Source organism: Hypanus sabinus, unplaced genomic scaffold (genome assembly GCF_030144855.1).
Source record: "Hypanus sabinus isolate sHypSab1 unplaced genomic scaffold, sHypSab1.hap1 scaffold_968, whole genome shotgun sequence".
Lineage (NCBI taxonomy): Eukaryota > Metazoa > Chordata > Chondrichthyes > Myliobatiformes > Dasyatidae > Hypanus > Hypanus sabinus.
In genome coordinates, this window is record NW_026781824.1 from 143,494 (window position 1) to 155,075 (window position 11,582).

Here is an 11,582-nt window from a genome sequence, read left to right on the forward strand (position 1 = left end):
GTGTCAAAGGACCTCTTAACGCCCAGATATACAAAATACACTGCATCCCCTTTATCTATCCTACTGGCATTCTCATCAAATTATCGCAAAAGGTACATATTTTTAGCCAGATGGTGGAGGAATTATGGAATTCGTTGCCACATACAGTGTGGAGGCCCAATCATTGAAGGTGCTTAAGGAGGAGATTGATAGGTATCTAATTAGTCAGTGTATCAAGGGATATGGGGAAAAAGTCGAAAATTGGATCTAGATGGGAGAATAGTTCAGCTCATGGTGGAGTGGCAGAGCAGACTCAATGGGTCGAATGTAATATGAATTATTAATAGAGTAAACGAATAGACTATAACAGAGACAGTACTTAGCTCATGACGAATTAATGTTGTCACAAATAAAGTGACTATGAATCACTGATTATTTCTACTTGGCATAATTTATAATTATTTAATTATTTCTGGTTAAATATTGCTATATTTCTATACAATTCCTGCTTAGTATGAATGTAACGAGACCCAATTTCCTTCGGGATCCATAAAGTATGTCGTTCAGTCTGTCTGTCTGACTGAAGTTTCTGGCAGACTGAATTCCTTCCGATGGATCATTGCTGGGAGTGCTCGTTCCTTTTGGGCAGCTCGCCATCTACAACACAAGTTCAGAAATATTCATTTGTTACTGAAAGCATAGTACCTTAAAACCTGGAATACAACAAATGATTAATATTGAATAGGATAAAAAAAAACCTGACACATAAAGGTTTGGAACAAGAGGAAGTGGATTATGATGAATGTTAAATTGTGCCAATGCTTGAAATAAGGGATGGCAATAAATAAAGGGCAGCAAGAAGACCACAGACATGTCATCAGGTTTGAAGGACCATGTGCCTCAATGACACTGAGTTCTATGTTGTCTGGAGTCAGGGCCTTCTGCTTTAGCTCTTGGTAGTATCAGCCATACCTAACAGGTCAATAAGTAGAGGCCAGGCGAAGAGATGTCCATGGGTCCTGCCCGTTCAGGGTTTCAGTTCAGCAATAAAAATTCAGACTGGTAAATCAAAACTGGTCTGGAAAAGCAATAAAGAATAATTCTACATCTGAGTGTAACTGTATTCCTGAGTCTCCACATGAAATGCATACTAGACAGTAGAGAAAACTAAGTGGAAGTACTGACATGATGAAGGAAGCCCTGGACACAACCAGAGAGGAAGACCTTTATTGCTGCCAAAAACACCGGTAGTGTAATGGGCAGAAAATATAAATAGAACAGTTGCATTTGTCTTTCAGCATTGTTTGTTTTCGAATTATGATAACTCAGAACTTATAGTAGGATGCAGAAAATTTAATTCCTTTACTGCACAGAAGAAAGAGACATCTGGAATTTACTCCAATGTCGTGGTGAACATCCTCTTATCATCAGTCGTGTGCTCTGAATCATGCACCAAAAAATGCTGCTTGATATTTGCCACACACACATACTCCTTGCAGAAATAAAAATATTATTTCTGGAGCTGTATTTCCTCAGTGTCAGCTTGGCTTACAATTGAGACTAGATACAACTATTGTATTATACAATATTAATTAAAGTTCATAATGTGCTCCTTTGTTGCCTTTACATAGATCTAGTTTTATCAAGAGAACAGAAACAGTCCCCGATATGTGACACAGCAGACTCTGCTTAGCTAATATTATAGACTGATTACTTTTGTTGAAAGTTATCAATATACGTTATCAAATGACAATTTTAATTAAATTACAAAGCAGTTCAAATCACTACAACAGGACTGACGATTTGGTATTCACTTAATGAGTGACATGTCAACAGAAACATTGAGAAAGTTTGTAGTATGATACCAAAGCAAAACGGATTATTGTGTAATGTGGGCATTGATTGCAAATTGATTGGAACTCATTGTCCTGTAATTCTGTTTGAGGCATCATGGTCGTGGAATTATGGAATTCGCTGCCACATGCAGTGTGGAGGCCCAATAATTGAGGGTGTTTAAGGAGGAGATTGATGGGAATCTAATTAGTCAGGGTATCAAGGAATATGGGGAAAAAGTCGGAAATTGGAGATGGGAGAATACTTAACTTCATGGTGAAGTGGCGGAGCAGACTCAAGGGTCCGAATGGCCTACTTCTGCTCCTTTACCTTGTCTTGTCTTGACATGTGAATTATTAATATAGTAAATGAATAGACTAAACTCAGAAACAGTGCTTAGCAGATAACGAATTAATGTTGTCACGAATAAAATGACTATGAATCACTGATTACTTCCACTTGGCATAATTTATTATTATTTAATTATTTATGGTTTTATATTTCTATATTTCTACGTGGGCTTTTCTGCCGGCTTTCACTATTACGCTGTTACAGGAGTTCTAGCCTTTCTTCTGGTGCGTCTCAAGGAGCTGTTCCCCAGACCCTCTTTTATCCCCACTCATAGGGTCTCAGATGTCACTCAGGGTGGAATGATGCCATCCCCTAACCTGCCCACGTTGCCTAAGGGCTTCCATGAAGCAGAGTACTCAATACACAATTCCGCCTCCAAGAAACAATGACCTTTTCCGTGGCTTTGTATCGCTGGGGGCCAGGACATTCCAAACTTCTCTCTCTCATTTCCTGGGTCTCCTACCCTGACTTAATAGCGATCTTGCAATTCTCAAAAATGAAGTGGGAGAAAACAGAGAACTATCGACCTGTCAGCCTGACATCGGTGGTGGGAAAAATGCTGGAGTCCATTATTAAGGATGAAATAGTGGCATATCTAGATAGGAGTGATAGGATTGGCCCGATCCATCATGGATTTACCAAGGGTGAATCATGCTTGACTAATCTGTTGGAGTTTTTCGAGGAAGTAACCAGGAAGTTAGGCGGGGGAGATGCAGTGGATGTAGTGTACCTTGATTTTCAGAAGGCATTTGATAAGGTCCCACATAGAAGATTGGTGGGTAAAATCAAAACTCATGGCATCGGGGGGAAGGCATTTACATGGATAGAACACTGGTTGGCAGATAGAAAGCAAAGGGTAGGTGTGAATGGGTGTTTCTCGGAATGGCAGGTGGTGACTAGTGGGGTGCCACAGGGCTCGGTATTGGGACCACAGCTGTTTACCACTTACGTTAATGATTTGGATGAAGGCATAAAAAATAACATCAGCAAATTTGCTGATGATACTAAGCTGGATGGCAGTACGACATGTGATGAGGATGCTGGGAGAATTCAGGGTGACTTAGATAGGCTGGCTGAGTGGGCAGATACTAGGCAGATGGCGTTTAATGTGAATAAGTGTGAGGTTATCCACTTTGGGAGTAAGAACAGGAAGGTAGATTATTATCTGAACGGTTTAGAGTTGGGTAATGGAGCAATAAAATGAGATCTCGGAGTCCTTGTTCATCAGTCACTGAAGGTGAATGAGCAAGTGCAGCAGGCAGTGAAGAAGGCTAATGGAATGTTGGCCTTTATTGCAAAGGGAATTGAGTACAAGAGCAAGGAAATCCTTCTGCATTTGTACAGAGCCCTGATGAGATCTCACCTGGAGTATTGTGTACAGTTTTGGTCTTCAGGGTTAAGGAAGGACATCCTGGCTGTAGAGGAAGTGCAGCGTAGATTCACGAGGTTAATTCCTGGGGTGTCTGGACTGTCTTACGCAGAGTGGTTAGAGAGACTGGGCTTGTACACGCTGGAATTAAGGAGATTGAGAGGGGATCTGATTGAAGCATGTAAGATTATTAAGAGATTGGACTAGATAGTGGCAGGAAATATGTTCCAGATGCTGGGAGAGTCCAGTACCAGAGGGCATGGTTTGAGAATAAGGGGGAGGTCATTTAGGACAGAGTTAAGGAAAAGCTTCTTCTCCCAGAGAGTTGTGGGGGTCTGGAATGCACTGCCTTGGAAGATAGTGGAGGCCAATTCTCTGGATGCTTTCAAGAAGGAGCTAGATAGGTATCATGGATAAGGGAATCAAGAGATATGGGGACAAAGCAGGAACAGGGTATTGATAGTAATTGATCAGCCATGATTTCAAAATGGCGGTGCAGGCTTGTAGGGCCGAATGGTCTACTGCACCTATTGTCTATTGTCACAGGCGTAACACTGACATGATGAAGGAAGCACTGAACACAGCCAGAGAAGGAAGACCTTTATTGCTGCCAAAAACACCAGTAGTGTAATGGGCAGAAAATATAAATACAACCGTTGCACGTGAACTTTTAGCATTGCTCATTTTTGAATTATGATAACTCAGAACTTGCAGTAGGATGCAGCAAACTGAAGTCCTTTACTACACAGGAGAATGAGACATCTAGAGTTTACTCCAGTGTCATGGTGAACATCCTCTTATCATCAGTCGATGCTCTGAAGCATGTACCAGGAAATGTCGATGGATATTTGCCACACACACACATGCAGAAATAAAAATCATATTACTGGAGCTGTATTTCCTCAGCGAAAGCTTAGCTTACAATTGAGACTGGATACAATTGGAAAGGACGGTGAGTTGTTTCCTCTGGAGCACCAGATCCTGTGTGGAATTCCGATGAAGGTTTATAAGTTTAAAAGAGGCATAGATAGAGTAGACAGGGAGTATCTGATTCCCGGGGTTGAAATGTCAAATATCAAAGGGCAGGCATTTAAAGTGAGAAGGCGTGTGTTCAAAGGGCATGTGAGGCGTAGGGTTTTTTTTTTATTCAGAGAGTGGTGGATCACTGGAATGCACAGTTCTTAATAGATCTTAACAGACCTTTACTTCTAACAAACCACAAAGTCACCTGTTGTATGTTCGGAATCTGCTTCTCAGACTTTCGCTCATATTTTCCTGTGAATTGACAAGAAACAAAGAATTGTGAATTCAACTTGCAGCTCAGTTATCTCAGACCATTGACTTTCTTGCCCATGGAAGAATTCCTCACCGTGTTTTCCGGAGGTCGGGTTTGAGAATATAGAGTTCGGGTATGAGGACAGATGACACATTATAGTTGTGTGAATGACACACACCAATCCTCATGGAGGGATCAGAAATGCAGTGAGGGAGCCATTTAAAGTTCCTGGGGGCCAGTATGTCCGAGGAGCTAACCTGGACCCAACATATTGATACAGCTGTAAAGAAGGTGAGACGGCGGCTATATTTCAATAGGAATTTGAGGAGATTTGGAATGTCACCAAAAATGCTATGCTTTCTTGGAAGCTTGACAAAATTTGAATTATTATCTGAAACATTAACAAATTTCTACAGATGTCTGTTAGAGAGTTTATTGACTGGTTTCATCTTGGCCTGATATGGAAGCATCAATGCCATTGTACGGAAAAGCCTGTAATAAGTACTAAATATGGCCCAGTCCGTCATTGGTGAACCTCACCCACCATTGAACACAGGAAAGTATTCGGCACCAGTTCTCACTGTTTAGTTTGACCAGTCAGCTCCTCAGAAAATATTACCAAAATATTACCCCGTCCACCTCCCACCCAACTGGTGCATCAATCAAAGTATCTTCTCGATGAATAAACCCTGAACTATCATGGGAACATTTCCATTGCAAGACCAACCCGATTTTCTATAACTGTCCGTGAGTAACGTCTCGTGGGAAATTGTAATTGACAATGTTTTCAGCCCTGTTGGGGATGCCTGCCTCAAGTGACATTCATCTATTTTGTCTAGTCAAACCAATCTCCCATTCATTACTATTCCATCAATTAACTTCTGAAAATATATACTCATGATGGCAAATCGACTTTATTGCATATGGCATGACTTAAGGAAGAGCTAATGCATAATCTATATTCTGTGTGCTGTCTGTCCCTTCATCTTTGTGATGTTGCTGCATGCAAATTTTCCTTGGTACTGAATCCGTACCTCACTGAACTTATGATAATAAGAATAAACTCAATTTGACTTGGAAAAATTAATGTTTTTTTATTGCATTTCAGTATGTTCATTATATCAAAAAATAGATGTTTGACTTTAAATAAAATGTTGTTTGGAATATTAATGATCTGACACATTTGATTTAGTCAAATCCCAAAGCATCATTGAGGATCCCTGGCACATATCTCCCAATCTCTTTGACCTATAATCATCGGGAAGGAGGCACTGGCTTGAGAACTATGACTGCTAGACTGGGTAATAGCTTCTTTCATTAGGTTACAAAACCAATGAATGCCCTGCCACTCCCGACCTCTCATCACAAGACAGTGAGCTCTTTACTGTTAGTTGTTTTTTTTAATGTGCTGCACACTGCATGCATTGTGAATTATATTTTATTCACTTATTTTTGACAATATTTAGTTTTATGTGCTTTGTGCGATCAATGTTCTGTGGTTGGAGCACGTTGTAGAGGAATGTTGTTTCGTTTGGTTGTATATCTGTAAAGAAAATTCAACAATGAACACTGTTAAAGAAGTGGAGGTAAGACAATCCTACCTGTGAAGAAATTCCCTCTGCATTACTGTTTAATCTGGTTTCATGACGACTGGACATTTGGGCTTTGGAAAACTCAGTGTTAACAAGCAGCAGGAGAAACACCAGGACGACAAGTGTTTTTTGGAAGGCCATTATCTGGAGGAAGGTATCTCACTTTTGATAGCTCTGGTAAAGAGAAAAGAAGGACATTGAAAGCTTATGGATATTGAAAGACCTAGATAGAGTTGAAGTAGAGAGGATGTATTTTGTGGTGGTGGAGTTTGGGACCAGACGGTACAGCCTTGGAGTAGAAGTATGTCCCTTTACAACAGGGATGAGGAGGGATTTCTCGAGCCAGAAGGTGGTGAATCTTTGGAATTGCTTGCCACAGACAGCTGTGAAGCTAAGTGATTGGGGATGTGTAAAGTGGAGATTGATAGATTATTCATTAGTATGTTTGTGAAAGGTTCCTGACCAGGGGAAGCAAATGAGGTTGAGAGGGATAATAAATCAGCCAAAATGGAATGGTGGGGCAAACCCTTTGGGTTTAAATGGCCTAATTCTGCTCCTATGACTTTTGGAAACTACAAATTGAGAGGTAGAATATTTCAGAAAACTGAGAATACAGGTAAAGTGAATACAGACATCCTTCTATAGGACAAGAATGACTTATCGTTGGATAGCTGGGACAGTAAATCAGTTCAGTTTTAAAGGCAATACTGTATTTTTGTAGTTTTAAGTTGTGTGTGTTCAACAATAGGCTATAGTATATCTGTGCTGAATTCAGTTCCCACATATTGTCTTGTACAATCAGATACCTGTCACAAGGTAATAGATTATCTGCAGAAGTACAGACTCTAGTAGCCTTGAAGACTACTTTAGAACACCCTTCAATTGTAGATAGAATAACATTAAAATTACTATTCTCTTCTTTAATCACAGAGAGTTTGAATTTAGATTCCATTCCGTATGAGCTGCAAGTTCCTGTACTGCTGCCTTTGCTGAGCTGATTGTTTTCCATTTCCCTAAAGTTGTTTTTATGCTGAGTTCGTATCAGTGTCAAGTGTGACCAGGTGGTGTGATTCTTCCCTTGAGTCTATAGAATGGGTTCAAGGTCCAATCTTGTGAACAGTTCAAATTCTAGGATGCTATTTCAATGCAGCTCTGAAGCAATCCAGACAGAGATGTTAAAGCCTCTTGAGTGATTTCCATGTACCTTGGAAAAGATGGGCAAGTTCTCCCTGGTGTTCAGTCCTTGTCCTTTCTATCAGTGTCATTATCAATCACATTGTCGTAACGTTGCTGCATGAGTGAGATTGGATGCTGTTTTTTCAATTTATCAGAAACTCTACTTCTAAAATACCTCAGTGACAGAGAAATGGTTCAGGACAGCCCAATCAGAGCATAATACATTCAGTGGCCACTTTATTATGGACACCCGTACATCCCACTACACTTGTTAGTGCCGATATCTCATCATCCAAAATTTTCGATGTAACTTAATGCATAAAAGCATGCAGGAATGGTCAAGAGATTCATTTGCTGTTGAGACCAAACATCAGCATAGAAGAGAAATGAGATCTTAGTGACCTTGACCATGGATTGATCACATGTGCCAGGCAGGGTGGTTTGAGAATCTCAGAACCTTCAGCGACTTTCATGTACAAGAGATTCCAGCGTTTAAAGATAAGTCATCTGATCTTTGGCAGTTCTATGGGTGAAAATATTTGTTTCTGTGATATGTCAGACTGTTTAAGGTGACAGAAAGGTGCTATTAACTCAAATTACCACATGTTAAATCAATGGTGTGCAGAAGAACATCTCATGAACATGGAATGTCGAAACTAATTTAACGTCATTGCTGCTTGTGTAGTTTAGGAGCCAACATGTCTAATGATATTGTGAGAGATTTAAAATTCTAATTGGAATCTTTACCTTGAGTTTAGAAATAGCAAATTGTAAATCGCAAAGGATTTAACCAACAGCTACAAGGTAACTGTCAAATGGGTCAGTTTGCTATGAAAATGCTTTGAGAACTAAGGAGAACATAGAACAATGAAGAGTACAGCACAACAGCAGGCCATTAGGGCCACAATGTTGTGATGAACTAGCTATAAAGCAAATCAAAAACACCCAAACACTAATCCTTCCTGCCTATACCATGTCCATACCCTCCATCTTCCTGCAATCCTCTATCAGATTACCCCTCAGCCTTTGGAGCTCCAGTGGAAACAACATTTTATTACGCCTCCTGTGATAGCACACACCCTCTAAATGAAGCAGCATCCTGGTAAACATATTCTTCACCCTCTCCAACGCCTCCACATCCTTCCAAGTGTGGGGCGACCAGTACTGTATGCAGTCATCCAGATGTGGCCCAACGAGAGTCTTACAAAGTAGGAACATGAGAATTGAGCTAAATTATTTGAATAATAAATGCAAGCATGTTGTACGCCTATTTCTAAACAACATACCAACTTGTGTAGCTACTTACAACTAGCAATGAACTAGGATGCCATGATCTCTCTGCTCAGCAACACCAAAGGACCTTGCCCATAACAGTGTTCTGTCTTGCGTTTGCCTTACTGAGGTGCAATTCGTCACATTTATCTGGGTCAAATTCCATTTGCCATTTCCCAGCCTATATCTGCAATTGATCTACATTTTGCTGTATTTATTGCCAGTTCTCCACACTATCCACAGCTCCATCAATTGTTTCATCATCTGCCAATTTACCAATGAAGCCATCTCCATTTAATGCTTGTCAATAATTATTTCAGAAAGACTCAGACAAATCAGATTTACCTGTAACGAAGAAATCGAAGTTGCTTTCTTTGAGCTGCTGTATCAGATTTCGGTGGTTGTCCCCTATATATTGTGATTCAGGGAGGGGAACAACCTCAAATGGAGTATTTTGCAATGGCGCAAATATTTGGATAAACATGTTTGTGAAGAGTAATCAATGCACTGTGACTATGAACAAACAGTTCATATCTTAGTGTATTCAAATGGGGATCTTATATACTCACTGTGCCTGGAGATGAAATCCACATATTTACACAATCAAAGTGAACACTCTTACTGTTAGGAGAAGTAAGAACCAAGATGCACTTATACCTCATCCGTAGCATGGACTCTCAAATTGCACCGTCCACTGCAATCTTGGTCAGCAACCAATAATTTCCTATCTTTTTCCTTCCTGTGTTCCTCAGGAGTAGAGTGACATTTGTGATTTCCCGGTCACGGGGAGCAATTCCTGACTAATTATTCTTGCACTGTGAATGCCTTCACAATCGCTTCAGCCTCTTTTTGCGAATCCGTGATGTCTTGTCCATCCACCGTCAGGATTTACAACTCTCCAAGCAATATCTCCTTATTAAAAGTGATGATACTCAATGCCGCCCAGGCTTCAATTTCTGGCATCTCTTCATGTCGGAAAACATTGGAGACTGACACAAAGTACGTGTACAGTTCTCTGCCGTTTCAGTGTGTCTGACAACTTCTCCAGTGTCATTTCCCAGAGGTCCAATATCCATTCTACACTCTCTTTTACTGTTTATACATCTGTAAAAGTACTCTTTGTATCCTCTTTAATATTCACAAAAAGAATTAGGTTTAATATCACTGCTATATGTCTTGAAATGTGTTATGCTCGAGAAGTACATCGTAATACATTATAATAAAACCAGTAAATCACAGTTAGATTTCTATAAAAATAGTATAAAAAAGTTAAATAAGTAAGAAATCCGATGTCAGATGGGAAGAGGCTGTCGCTGAACTATTGAGTGTGTGCCTTCAGGCTCCTGTACCTCCTCCATGATGGTAGAAATGGGAAGAAGGCATGTCCTGGGTGGTGGTGGTCCTTCATGATGGATGCTGCCTTTTTGAGGCAGCGCTCGTCAGTGATGTCATGGATGCTATTATTTCATCCATACTTTTCCTTAATTCTATTGTAATTATTCTGCACATTATTCTACACCTTCTGCATTATTAATGTTTTACCTTATCCTACCTCATTACACTGTGTAACGATATGATTTGATTTGTCTCAAGGGTATACATGCAAAAACATTCACTATTGCGGTACCTATGGCAATAATAAAAACATTCCAATTCCAATCTGTTGAACCCACTTCCCTGCTATTTATTGAAATACTGTCCACAGCCCTAGTTATGTGATTTGTCAGGACTTCAGACCTAGCATGTTTCAGCTGGAACCTGTCCAATCAAATCATCTCCATCCTTCCGCAATAGTGGAAGCAAAGTACCATGAATCTAAGCATTCTTCTCTTCCTCCAGCCAGCCCTCCTGTCACCCGCAGCCATTGGATCGTCTTGACTTAAGGAGGGACAGCTGTAGCCTAATAGGGGGCAGGTGTTTATAAGGGACTCGGGGACTGAGCCTGGGTGTGGGTTGTCCTACTCCGAAGCCGGTTTAACCCGATCTGTACCTGGGCTGCCGGCTCTGAATTCTGCTCTTTCCCTGGTTGCCGGCCTGCTCGGAATCCTGTTTTGCCCTGTTGCCGGCCTCTTCTGCATATGTTCTGTCCGGTTGGACTTGTTCCACTGCTTCTCTCGTGTGCGCTGGTCCCGCTGTTCCGCCTTAGTCGCCTTGCCTGCGCTGTCACGCTGTTGGTTGCCCTTCCCAATAAACCGGTGTATCACGGTAGCCCTACTGCTCACGCTGGACGCAGCTTTCTTCTGATTCCTTGCCTCCCTCAGGCAGGCCCGGCTGGACTGCCGCTGCCCGGTGGGGATTCTGCCCTTTCCACCCATTGCTCACTAAGGGTTGTGCCCCGCACCTGCCCAGGTGTCCGCTCCTTGCAGATGCCTCCGTGTTTTTAGCCTGGGAGGTGGCCCTGCCCGGGATCCATGCGGCCCGCCACGAGCTCTGGGATCCTCCTGCCCTATCACGAAATCGGGGATCCAGCCCCGCCTGCATAAGCCCCTGCATGCCACGGCATCCCCATCCTGTCCTACCCCTAGTACTTCAGTGCCTGCGTTCTGCATTCGGGTCCAATCCTGTCCCCGTCCTGACAAGCTCCTGGAGACTTGATACTATCAAAAGGCTTGTCAGGAGGCAGATAAGAGTCAGGAGTCTAGATGTAGGGATGAGAGTGATGAAAAACCAGAATGGGTAAGGATGGGATTTCTCTATTAGGTCTCCAGATAAAGTTTGAATAACCAACAGACTT

The 11,582-nt window shown here is 41.5% G+C and overlaps 1 long non-coding RNA gene across 1 annotated transcript; it reads right to left on the bottom strand.

The window, feature by feature from the left end:
* Nucleotides 1-4,762: 4,762 nt before the first annotated feature.
* Nucleotides 4,763-9,223, bottom strand: LOC132390587 (uncharacterized). The gene is made up of 3 exons (XR_009510948.1): nt 9,194-9,223; nt 6,410-6,574; nt 4,763-4,807 (listed from the first exon to the last, which is right to left on the bottom strand). It is a non-coding gene; the product is annotated as an uncharacterized LOC132390587 (long non-coding RNA).
* Nucleotides 9,224-11,582: the final 2,359 nt, after the last annotated feature.